Source organism: Cryptomeria japonica, chromosome 10, assembly GCF_030272615.1.
Source record: "Cryptomeria japonica chromosome 10, Sugi_1.0, whole genome shotgun sequence".
Taxonomy (NCBI): Eukaryota; Viridiplantae; Streptophyta; class Pinopsida; order Cupressales; family Cupressaceae; genus Cryptomeria; species Cryptomeria japonica.
Genome location: NC_081414.1, coordinates 209,564,060 through 209,576,651, shown reverse-complemented (window position 1 = coordinate 209,576,651; position 12,592 = coordinate 209,564,060).

The window sequence follows — 12,592 nt, the reverse complement described above, 5'->3', positions numbered from 1 at the left end:
TCTTAACAACTTTGTGAGATTTTTGGTGCTTTAAACGATTCATCAATCAAAAAAATGGTTCACAAGTTATGGCTCACAAAAGTTTGGACTCCTGAAATAGGAAATATAAAATGCATCGGACGAATATGTGCAGGATCATGAGGGGCCAAAAAGTGGTGATATTCTAACTAAGGTTTTGAATCTTTGATTGATAGGCTTATTGAAAAATATCTATAACTTTCAAACGGTATGACATTGTTTGAATCCAAAACATGAATCACATTATATGCTTCATATATTATAGGATTAAAAAAAAGAAAAATTGAATTTCATAAAGTTTTGACCAAGTTATGGCATTCAAACATATGAGTTTTTTATATTTTTTAAAAATTGTAGTAAAAATCATAATTAATTATTTATTTCAAAAAAAAAATACAAAAAAATATGTGTCACATCTAGACATGAGTCTTCTACTTATATCTAAAATCTTATTAAAAAATATTTTTATTTGATTGTGATTAGGGTGGTCAGTCAAACACTTGCTTCTTATCTTTTTTCTGGAATTTTAGTACTGCTGCATTGAAATTTCAATTTTTTGTCAAAAAGATTTTTTTTTAGAAAACAACTAGTATCTTATAAACTACATTCAATTTTCTACAAATCCCATTTTTACATATTTTTGAAATAATGTTGGTAACTTACTCAAATTTTAATGTCAAGTTGCCTAACTCTGTATTTTGATTTTCTTTACCATTTAAGGGCTTGTTTGGCTAACAATGATCTTGCACATACCTAGACTCATAAATGAGTTGTAAAAGAGAGGAACACATGTTGATGTGCGTTTTGACACATCATAGGGCATCAAGATTAGAGAAAAGGTTGGCTCTACTTTATTGGGTGGTTTTAGCCCATGGTTTTGTAATATTGTTTGACGGTTTCTTGTATTGTATCTCTTATATATGAAGTGCATGAGATAGTGGTTGTGTAAAAAAAGAGTCTTATGGCTATTGAGTGACTTCTAAATCTTGAATTAGTGGTGTAAAGGTGAAAAATTAGAGTTTTCACCATTAAATGTATGAAAACCACTATTTTTTTCTTTTGTTGGCCATTACATTCAAAAGAGGGAAAATCAAATAGATTTGGTAAAAAAAAGAAAAGATTAAGACTCAATACTACCTAGATTGATTTGGAGTTTTCCTCTTTTGTGAGTTAAAATGCTGAGTTAAGGTAAAGTGCTAAAAAATGAAGGCAAAACTGAGAAAATAGTGAGCTACAGATGCAGTATTTTCACGTTCACCTAGATCTGAGCAATATATGTAGATGTGGATCTAATCCTCCACAAATATCCAAAAATATCAAGATCAGTGTTCCTATCGACCTGATCCTCCTACTTTTTTGCAAGATAAAGAGGGTTTATTCATCTTTATAAATAGTTCCTATTCTGAAGAGTACAACTTTGTACCTATTTCCTAGACACAAAAAGAAAGGGAAATACATTGGGAATAGGGGCTTGTCTTAGGTCAGAGCCCTATTTTAGAATTAACCATGAAAAAGATAATTGAAATTGTTGTAATGGAAAGTTCTCCTTTTGAGGGAGATGTTGAATAATGACTGAAAATCAAGTGATATACCTATTTGTAAAGTTTTGTTTGTCTCCACATGGAATTAGCACTTGATGAAGTCTTCAACAAAATGGAATGAAAGATGTCTACTTTAATGCTTGAATATTGACTCTAATGTTGCTCCAAAGCTTGAAGGAAGAATAGTTAATTCTTAATTACTCTTAAATTCTTGAATACTTGATCTCATATGATTGTTAGATGCTTTATAGATTATTGATAGATTGTTGAGAGATGTCAAATGAGAGAGGAAAAATTCCTTTTATACTTGCTAATTTCTCAACATGAGCCGATACAAAGAGAGAAATCCCACTCAATTTTGAAATAGGACCAAATGGGGCCCAAAATAGGGAGAACCAAAGTGTGGCGCCCTAGTCCTACCCCATTTTGAGGCTAAGACAAGGTGCCTAGCTAATGTAATAGGTAAAAAATAATGCCATTCTTGAGGGGTATGAGCATAATCAGGTCCGAAGCAAGCCAAGGGGAACAAATGCTAAGGTAGGGACCCAATGCGATCAAAGTTCTACAAGGGTGAAATTTTAGGACACTACATTTAGCCCTCACTTTAGCAGGATTATGAAGTTGATCATACTCTTGGTAAAGTACAAAGGGTTCAATTGAAAATTTTCATGAAGCCATCAAGGAGGCAAGATACATCAAGCCCCCAGTGAACTTTAGGATCTCACAACTTCAATGACAAGATAAAAGGGACATCATGAGAGAAAGAGAAAGAGAGAACCATGACTATAAACTAAAAAGGTTCTATAAATATAAGTCAGGAAAGAAAAATACCAAAATATTACAAAGCAAAAAACAAAGTTCACTAAGTAACTTTAGTATCAAGATATGCAAGAGAGATAATCATTGAGCAGAGTGTATGCCCTTGTGCTAAAGCAATTGTGTATACCTTATCAGGAGCAAATTCTTTGAGGTAGGATACACCCTCCCCCCCCCCAAAAAAAAAAATAAAAATAAAAATGGCAAGCACTTTATCACAATAATAAGACCCTAAGAGAGGAAAAATCAAAGGATAATGATCACAAAACAAAAAGAATGGGGTTTCTTCGCTTAACTCTGGGGTCAATATACTTTTTATGATAAATAATTTATATCATGTATATATACATGCATAAAATTGTCCTCATCCCCCAAAGAAAAGAAAATCACCATGGAAGAAGAGCACATGTGTCTTTTGAGACAACATGGGAGAGACCAAAAAAAATCTCAACACCTCAAGGGCTTCATGAACAAGGCAATATTATATCACACACATTCATATTGGGGCGTTTAAAATCCCAAAAATTGAAAATAATATATTGCCTATTTGGTGAAAACAAGGGGATTTTAATTTGAGCTATAAAAAAATACAATATTTGGTGAAAATAGGGGGGTTTTTAATTCAAGATATGTATTGGGAAGGGGTGACAAAAAATAAGTTTAGGGAAATATTTTTTAAAATAGGGGGATTATTTAGAATCCCATGAATGCACATGATATATCCTAGGTTCACTAAGTGAAGCCCCTATGTTTAACACTTTGCATCATCCTCAAGTAGACAACACTAGGGACAAAAAATAGAATAATTGAGATACAAATAGAATAAGATCCCAAACAAGGAAGATAGAGAGAGAGAGAATCTATGATACTAACGAAGTTAATCAAGAATGTCATTGCCCCCCCGATCTTGCTCATCATTGTTTTAAGAAGGTGGAAAAATTGCAAGAGGAGTAACATAATGTATGTTGGAATGAATGAAAACTAAGAGGGGGGTGAATCAGTGTTCTACAATTAACAATTTTATTAAACTGATTCTTAAACCACAAGATTCAAATGATAAAGAGTAAAGTGCAGAAACTAAAAGAAAACAAACTCAAAACCATTACACCATAATTTTTACGTGGAACCTTGGAAAGGGAAAAACTATGGTGGGATTTTAACCCACAATATTATAATATTGTGATCAAGAGTATAATAATATTACAAGAGGGGAATGCACATGCATTTAGGCACACTGCCTAGAGCTCACTACTCAATTACAAAAGAGGGTTGCAACCCTGAGGAAGGCTCACTATCCTATAATGAAAAAAAATTATTACAGAAATAATTAAACTGAAAAGTAACATCTACATATGCCAAATATCAATTCTGGTTGAGCGAAATTAGTCTCCTATCACTATTCTATCTCTTTGCTTTGTTCTCCTAATCTGTCATATACCATAGCACTAAAACCTTCAATCACACTTACAAAATTTCTCATAATCACTCATACAATCTTCACACACTAAAACCATATCCCAAAATGCTCAAATGAATAATAAGCTTCCCACATGTTAGCTCAATCACCTCAAACACAAAAAAAAATCACCAAAACTATCCCAAAGATTTTGCACCACATGTTACATCAAACTAACTCTCTTCTTCCTAAATTACCGATTAGCAGACCTTCTATCTTCCACAAGAATCAATACCAGAGACTGGGATTGCAAAATAAGATTCCTCGAACATCCAAACAACTAACTCTTTCACCACAACCAAAACTAAGCAACCAAAATGGAGATCTGTACAATGTACTCATACTCTATCGGATACTATATTCCACCTTCCAAACTTAAACATAAATGAATAACAAACTTCTCAAAAATTTAGTAGATCACTTCTACATATACCAGATATGATATCTGATCTAGGTTTCCATCAATGACAACCTCAAAACAATCTTCAAGCATAAATATTCACTGATACAGTGCCTCTTGCCAACAATCTCCGCCTTTGGCATTGATGGCAACACTAATGAAAAATGACACTCTCACTGTAGAACTTCAAAACTCAAAACTCAATCAATCCAATAAGCTCCCCCTAAAAATATACATCATTTTCCATACCTCTTTCTCCCCCTTTAATAGAAATGCTAAAGATAGGTATCTGCCAAAATTTATGTACAAAGGTATACTCAATATCTTACATAAATTTGAAGATGTCTACAAAAATGGTCTTCAGAGACTACATGTGATCATCCCAACCTTTCTTCAAATTCTCCAAAATGATGATCAGAGAACTAAAATGATACGCATGCATCTTTGCTCTTTTTAGATCTAACGGAACACTCTTATTCAGAGCATTTATAGCATCCTGTTGACTGCTTGGCAAGTTGTCCAACTAGGGAGTTAACAAATTTTGGAGTCCTCCTACTCTGCCAACTACCTTATCTTTCTCTTGATTAAGGCTCTTGATTTTTTCTAGTAGAGTCATCACCTATGATTCATCATTACTAGTAAAAATAGATTTAGGGGAAAAAGATTAAGATATGCTAGCTAACTTCCCTTCACATTCCTTAATCTGCTTATCAATTTCAATTGTAAACATGTGTAAAAGAAGATATGACTTATATATTTTACAACCTTTATTTAGTGCTTCTTGTATAACTTTTAAACTAGTAGTCAAGCTAACCCTCTCGCCTTCAACCATTTTAAAAACTATCCTTAGTTGCATGACATTAAATTTTTTAAGGACCTTTGCATCAACTACTTTCTCTGAAGATACAAAATGAGTATAAATTGCCTTTAGCATACTCCTTAGCTTGTCGGAGGGTGATTCCGTAGTGTCTTGCTTAAAATATGGAAAAATATTCTCCAACACATCAGTAGCCATAGATATCAGCTCCTTGTCTTTAGAGTGATACTTAAATAAGTCTTCACTCACTTTGGCTTGTGTGAGAGCTGCAAGTTTCGGTGCTTGAATGGGAGATAATGAGCTAAGATCTATAGGTCCTTGGATGAGATCAACTATGTCTATGATTATTTGCTTGCCCTTGTCAATAGTTGCAGTGTCTCTAGCCATTTGAACCTGTTCAATCTTGTCTCCATCCTTTTCTTTCTTTGCTTCTTCTCCCTTCTCTGCATCCACTCCCTTCTCATCTCCAACCTCCTTAGGTGCTTTCTCAGATTCAATATTTGTCACCAAAGGATTCTTATCAACTTCACCGGATTCATTTGTTGGAATTATGTGAACCAGTATGAGGACATAATGACATCTTGTTTTGTCATTGATGTCAATATGTTGAAGAGGTGTGAATCGACATATGTGAGAACTAGTATAACACTATGAACTAGCATTTGTGCCAAAGTGAAGCGGTGTGTTTATTCAAGGTGAATTGGCATACGGTTATGGGAACCAGCACATGGAAGGTGAACTGACATAAGGTTATGGGAACCGACACATGGAAGTGGTGTACGACTACCGGTTGGTGGTCTCAACTTCAGGGTTTCGGGTTGGAGTGCTTCAAGTCTGTGTGGCTCAACTAGTGACATTGTGTGATGAGTTAGCATTGTAAAGAAGAATAGATCATGTTGCCATGTAAGCCTATGTGCGTGAAGGATCTTGCATGAGGGAGATTGTTCCTATCTACCTCGAGAATGTGCGGAGTCTGTAAAATGATGATAACGTGTGATGGGTTATCAGCCGCCATAAAATCGATGGAAATGGACGATGGAGAATGTCTTGAGATTGGATCAAGACTATTGCATTTAATGAAGTGTTCTCAACGGTCAGGATTGAACCATTTGAATTCCTTAACCTAATAGGTTTAGGGTTTAGGGTTTAGGGTTTATGCTATCGACCTATCTATTTTCCTATAAGGTTGATGTTGTGTCTCTTTCTGAGGTTGTTGGCAAAATTTGTGTGTGTGTATCTAAGAGAAGAGATACATGATTCTTGCTAGACCAAAGGAGAGAAGTCATATCTGTAGAGTGTAAGTGCAGAAGGTGAAGAGGAGCTTAAGATGATTTGCATTGGCATTGAGTGCTATTATTAGGTCATTAATATACTTATTGATCTTTAACAACCTCAATAGTTGTGAAATCCCCTAGCAGGGTAGCCTTAATCGGCTTGTTGAATATCCTTTAATAGGGTAACTCGAAGCTACTGAGTCATTGATATCCTTTAGCTATTGAGTTCTTGAAATCCTCTAACAAGGTAACCTTTAACAGGGTTTAACCCTTAACCTAGTATTGTAGCCATCCCTTAGCCAGGTGATCCCTAATAGGATCAGTTCCTAACAGAACCTATTGTATCTGTCTTTAACCGGACAAGGCTCCTAACAGAGCGGACTTCTAAAGAGTTCAAAAAAAAGCTTGTGGGTATTCATTCCCACCGTGGTTTTTCCCAGTTGGGTTTCCACGTGAAAAATATGTGTGTCAAGTGTGATGTTTTCTTCATGTAATGATTATGATTGTTTTCTGTTAAGTGGTGATGCATGTTGATCTTGCAGTGATATGTACATCTGAGATGGTAGATTACCTACTCGTGCATTAGGGTGAAGATGAAATGAATTGTTAGATTTTATGTCAAGATAAGTGTCAACCGGTCTATGCTTGTCTCATTTATTCTAGGTTTTGCCGGTTGAACTCTGTTGAAGAACTGGTGTTATTGTTTGTCTATCAATGCACAGTGTCTGCTGACAAACCGGGTTAAGTTTGTGTTTTTGTCTGTACTGATTCACCCCCCCCCCCTCTCAATACCGGTTTGGTACTAGTTGTTCATCATTAAGTTATCATCATTAACCTTCTCATTATTAATAGTATGGTCTTTATCATTTGTATGCATATCTAGAGTAGAGGTATCATCCTATACATGCCCTTCCAGAGGGGGGTCATCTTTTTCTGGATTAACCTCATTTCTGTGCACTTCCAAAAAAAAATTCAAAATTGTTTGTCTCTTTGGCCACTTCATCTATTTTACCGAGCATGATCTTGTTAACTCTCTTTTTTCTTTTGAATCTGTTCTTTGTAATCTTAAGTAATCTATCCACTTCAGTCTTAGAAATTATAGAACATAAGTTAACTAATATATATTCTTTTTTTCTTCATCCTCTAAACTAGCCATATGCATTTTTGCATCCAAAATTTCATATAATCCCTTTGGAATCATAGATGACAGTTCTATGAATTCTTTGATATATACATTCATATATTGTACAATGGCTTCCTCTATTGTCCTTTTATCATTTTCATCACTATTCTCATTATATACATATATATTCTTCAAATTTCCTTCATTTACTACTTCATCAACAATCTAACTAAGAGAAAGTGGGGGAACAATAATGTAGGTACCTTCTATTTTACCTGACTTCGGAGCTTCATCAAGCTTAGACTTGGGTTTTCTTCCTTGTCAAGGTCTACCAGATTCTGCAACTTTAGGCTTCTTACTTGGTTGAGCTTTACCAAATTGTGGCTTCTTTACTACCCTAGCAGAGGTAGTAGTCTTCTTCACTTCCCACACTACTTCATCTGATTTTGTTTCTTCCTAATCAATAATTGCCACATAGACTCTCTTTGGCTTCGCTTTCTTCCTATTTTTTGCTCCACTGGATCATTGGGTTTGAGGCTTAGGTGGAGGGGCAGGATTCTGTGCATTAGAGGAAGGTGTTGGCTTTGTTTTCCTAGTCTTCAGAGGGGTAGAGGGTTTAGTCTTCATTGGTTGAACCATGTCCTCCTCCTTGGTGCAAGAGAAACCCTTCAACATGATCATTCAATCTCATAGGAGGAAGGATAACACCTTAAACATTTCTTAGGATGTTTTCCTTTTGTTTCAATCATGCATTTTGTGTTTGTAATAAAGGACCCCATCTTGTGAGCCAAACTCCTATTTTGGCATCTTGGTAAGCCAATTAGGACTTTTGGACAAAAGGGGACTAAGTATGCTTAGGATAAGTTTTTCCTAGTGGTTTAAGTTGTTTTAAGTGCTTTGAGGGTTTTTAGAGGTGTTAGTCTTGACCCAAGTCATTCGGGTGCAAGAAATGATATTTTTGACAACTTTGTCAAAAGTTGTCATGAGCAACTTTTGTGCAATTTTTTAAATTCTTGTTGGTCTAACTCCTCCAATGGCTCTAACCTCTTATTTTCAGTTGGGAGAAGTTGTATAGGGGTATAAACACCTCAAGGACACAATTCCCAAAGAGAGACTATACGGAGAAATATTTTATGATTGCAAACAATAAGGAATTCTGAGTTTTTCCTGCAACTGTGAGGTTTTGGCATGGGGTACAGAGTTGTACGGATTGGGACCAATCCCCAATGTTGTGATTTTGTTAGTGTAGTGAGTTATCAATGTTTTGGTCTTGATTTGAGGCCTTGATCATTTTTTTTTTCTTCAGATATCCAAGTTTTGTTGTAGGTACCTGGAAAACCAAGGTTTACCTAGGGTTTTGACTTTGCATGGCCATAACTTGCAACCTGTTCATCTAAAACTCATGGAACTAGGTGGGATGCAAGTGTGGCCTATGTAGTCTATGATTCCAAAAGAATTTTTTAGGAGGAGCAAGGGAGATGTGTGTTTGATCAGGCCATAGGTAGACATCTCGATGTGGCTACCTAGCCCTTAGACTACAATAGTTACCCTAGAAGATAATTGGAGATGATTCCAGGCATGTAACCCTAGAATCTATAATTTTTTATGGTTCCCCAAATTCTCATAGGGTTGTGGTTGTAAGGTGTGTCCATTCTGCTATATTTGCTTCACAAATGGATGCCTAATTAGCCCTTTAGGATAGTGGGTCATCATTGGGTTCAGACCTTTTCTTGTCAGATCTTGACTTCTCCTTTTGGAGGATTGTGTGAGGCCATAAAGGGTATCTGAATCAGTGATTTTTTTTCCAAGTTGTTTGGAAAAGTTTGGACTTAAGGTCCCATTACCCGTCTCCAAAGGCTACAAGAAAATAGGCCTAATTTTGAAGGTGTCATAGGGAATTGGGCTAAATCCTTGAAACCAGTGTTTGGTCTAGTCCATGTGAGTGTTTTATGATTCAAAATAGGTTTTGTGAAGGCCAAGAACCTTAGGAGGCTTCATGATGCATAATGGAGCAAGTTACCCAATTTGAGTAGTATGAATCTTGGAGTGAAATGAGAAGTTGGAACTAAGATTGTAGAGCCTTGCTTTGTAGGATCCTATTGGTGTTTTGAGGGGTCAGTGTCATACATCCTGAAGTATTTGACAAGTTACAAGGAGGGCTGTACATCACTCCTTCAGGATGTTTTGTTCTCTAGCCCTCTAGACAATTTCCTTTGTTATACCCAAATCCCCAGCAAGTTGTTATACTTCTTTTCCAACTCTCTTCTGCATCCTAAGCCTAGTAAATTGGGAGTGTAGACTCAGACTCTTCTCCTTATAGGTACCAAACCTCTCTTCCTTTTCATCCATCGGCTTGCTCAAAATATGTTGAGCATACATGTCAAGTGTGTTAGCATCAACTTCATACCCATGGGCATGATCCATATTGTTCTTGGCTCAACAACTTCCATCAGACATTGGTCAATCTCCACCATGAAGCATATGGTATCCTCATATTTCTCAACAATTTCCTTTTGGATCATTTCCCTATTCTGTATCATGCCTTGGAACAATTTGAAATAGCCCCATAGAATAACTTTATGTGCTTGTACATCACCCAATCCTTGCAAAGCTTCCTTAATTTGCACCACCACTGGTTTATCATATGCCCACTAAATTTTGCCAATACTGAAGATCTCATTCATGAAATAAAGTGCCAAATAGACATTCAAAGTGCCAAACTTAAATAAATTCTTCTTATCTTGTTTGATCTTTTTCAAATTGCTCCTTAATTCACTCAACAGTACTCTGCACAAGTCATATAACACGTTCTCCTTCAAAATTTGATATGCTGCATAAATAGTCATACCAGAGACTGAGTTAGCTCTACTAGACTGATATAATTTGTATATTGTCACCATGGATGTGAATCTCAAGTCATACTCAATGATGTCACTTATTGTCATGGATCTACTGTCATGTTGTGAACCATTTACCTCTATCATTGTTGTGTTCTTCACACTTCTTAGACTGAGCACTTCACCGATAGCATTCAAACATGTTACCACTTGGATAATAGTCTTGGCAATCTTGTATGGTTTATCCAGCCATATAAGTTCATCTTGTACTATACTTAGAATATACCTAACCCAGTTAGGTTCATCAAAAATCGGAAAGTGCACAAACTGAATGAAACCCTTATCCTGCAAAGATTTGAAATTAGGTTTAAGATTTCCCATACTGTCAGTCATGTGCTTGGTGTAAGCTGATAGCATTTTTATGTTCCCAAGCTCTTCAAAATTGCAATAAATGTATGGCCTCATATCTTCAACATGCAATACCCCGTATAGAACAGTTGAGAATGCACCATTCGGATAATCTTCCATTGATTTGTATGGATGATTCTGTTACTGCATCATTTATCCTTCATAACAGGAGTAAATCACCCTATAAAATTTTATTTGAAGTCCTTTTCTTTCTTGGAATTCCTCGGTTCAAATCCTTAATCCATTTGTATATTGTCTTTAAATCTAAAATGCCAAGTTTTAAAGATCGGTTGACCCCGTGAACTCATTGAACCATTTTGAACCAAGTTCATAAGGTTCATTTAGGTTCCGCAAGTTCTTAGGTGTCTAGGAGGTTTACATGCTAACATTCACTCAAAGTGTTTTGCAGTGGTTATTTTATTGGTCATGTTCGGTGATGTGTTATATCATCTCTCTCCAGCCTTCGAACTCTTTGAACCTAGTTCAAACGGTTCGGGCGTGTTCAACATGTTCAACATGGTTCAAAGGGTCAGCAACACTTAACATAGTTAATCCTTTAAGAAGAGAGTTTTCCTGGGTGCGGTGTACGCCTTGAACTACTTGAACCCAATGAAGTCTGTTCAGAATGTTCATGCATGTTCAAGTCCGGTGGGTCCCATGAGCTAAAAGATTTGATGGTGCACTTATTGCCAAATATGAGGAAGGGCAAACCATATCTCGGGTGACGTCAACTATTTAAGTTTTCGAGGCAAGTAATCATTTCAGGAACTGGCGGTTACTTTAAAAATGCCAACATGCATTCAATGCATGCGTGTGATGTCCAATCCACAAGCTCAGCACATTTAAACTGACAATTGGAATTAATGCACTTGATAAGTCCAGATCATTGCTTTTGCTATAATGTATGAAAGGATTAATTCTCTGAAAAATTAGTTCCTCGTTGCTGCGAAGTTATTTTTCTTGGATAGAAGGTTTGTTTTGCTGGTAGTCATCTGATTGCTCTCAACTATGAAGGTGAGTTCATTACTTGTCTTCTCTAGTGATTTTTACCTACTTTTCTTCTCTCGTAGTAAGATTTGCTGAGAAAACAAGGCTTGTCATTTATGAATTATGAAGTCCACATTGCACCTTTTCAGGAACATTTTTAGTCTTGCATGTACAGAGCCCATAGTCAGTGATAAAGACTTCAAAAGGGGAAAATCTTGAAGTTTTAAAGGAAAGGGTGTTCAAGGGAATTGAAGGTTCCTTTGGTGTGGAAGTTCTGAGTAGTGGTCTCATAGAGGTGGCAGCCTTTCCCCTAGCTATCCCTTGCCCAGAACTGGTTAGAGAATGTATTGCTAGGTACGATCCAGTTTCTGAAACCATCAGGAAAGACAATGGTGAAACCCTCCTTGCCATTAACCGCAAGGTAATTTCTTTTGTTTTCAAACTACCTGATTACCAGTTCTTGAACTTTTCTCCCACCTAGTCAATCACTGAGTTCAACGCAGATAGAACCGGGCACTGGAATAATGTAGCAAAATATTAGTTGAAGGCTCCCCAAAGGGGTGGTTCCAGATTGGCCAAGAATCCCAACAAGAACCATATGCTTCCTCACATTCATGATGTCATGTTACTATTGCACTAAGTCAGAGGCTCGACGGAAGCTTAAAATTTCGATGACTGGATTTATTGCTATGTGTAGCTGGCATTAGAAAGAAAGCAATACCTCGATTGGGCAGAACTGATTGCCAATTCCATGAGGAAGCAGCTGAGTATGGCCAAACAGTTTAAGCAAAATTTATTCATGTCCTCATATCTTATATATTGTTTGGCATGTGTCAAGGCGATAGTGGGAATACCTAGGCAGCTCACTGGGGGAGAAGTCTCTATATATGAATTTTACCCTATGTTACAAAAGGA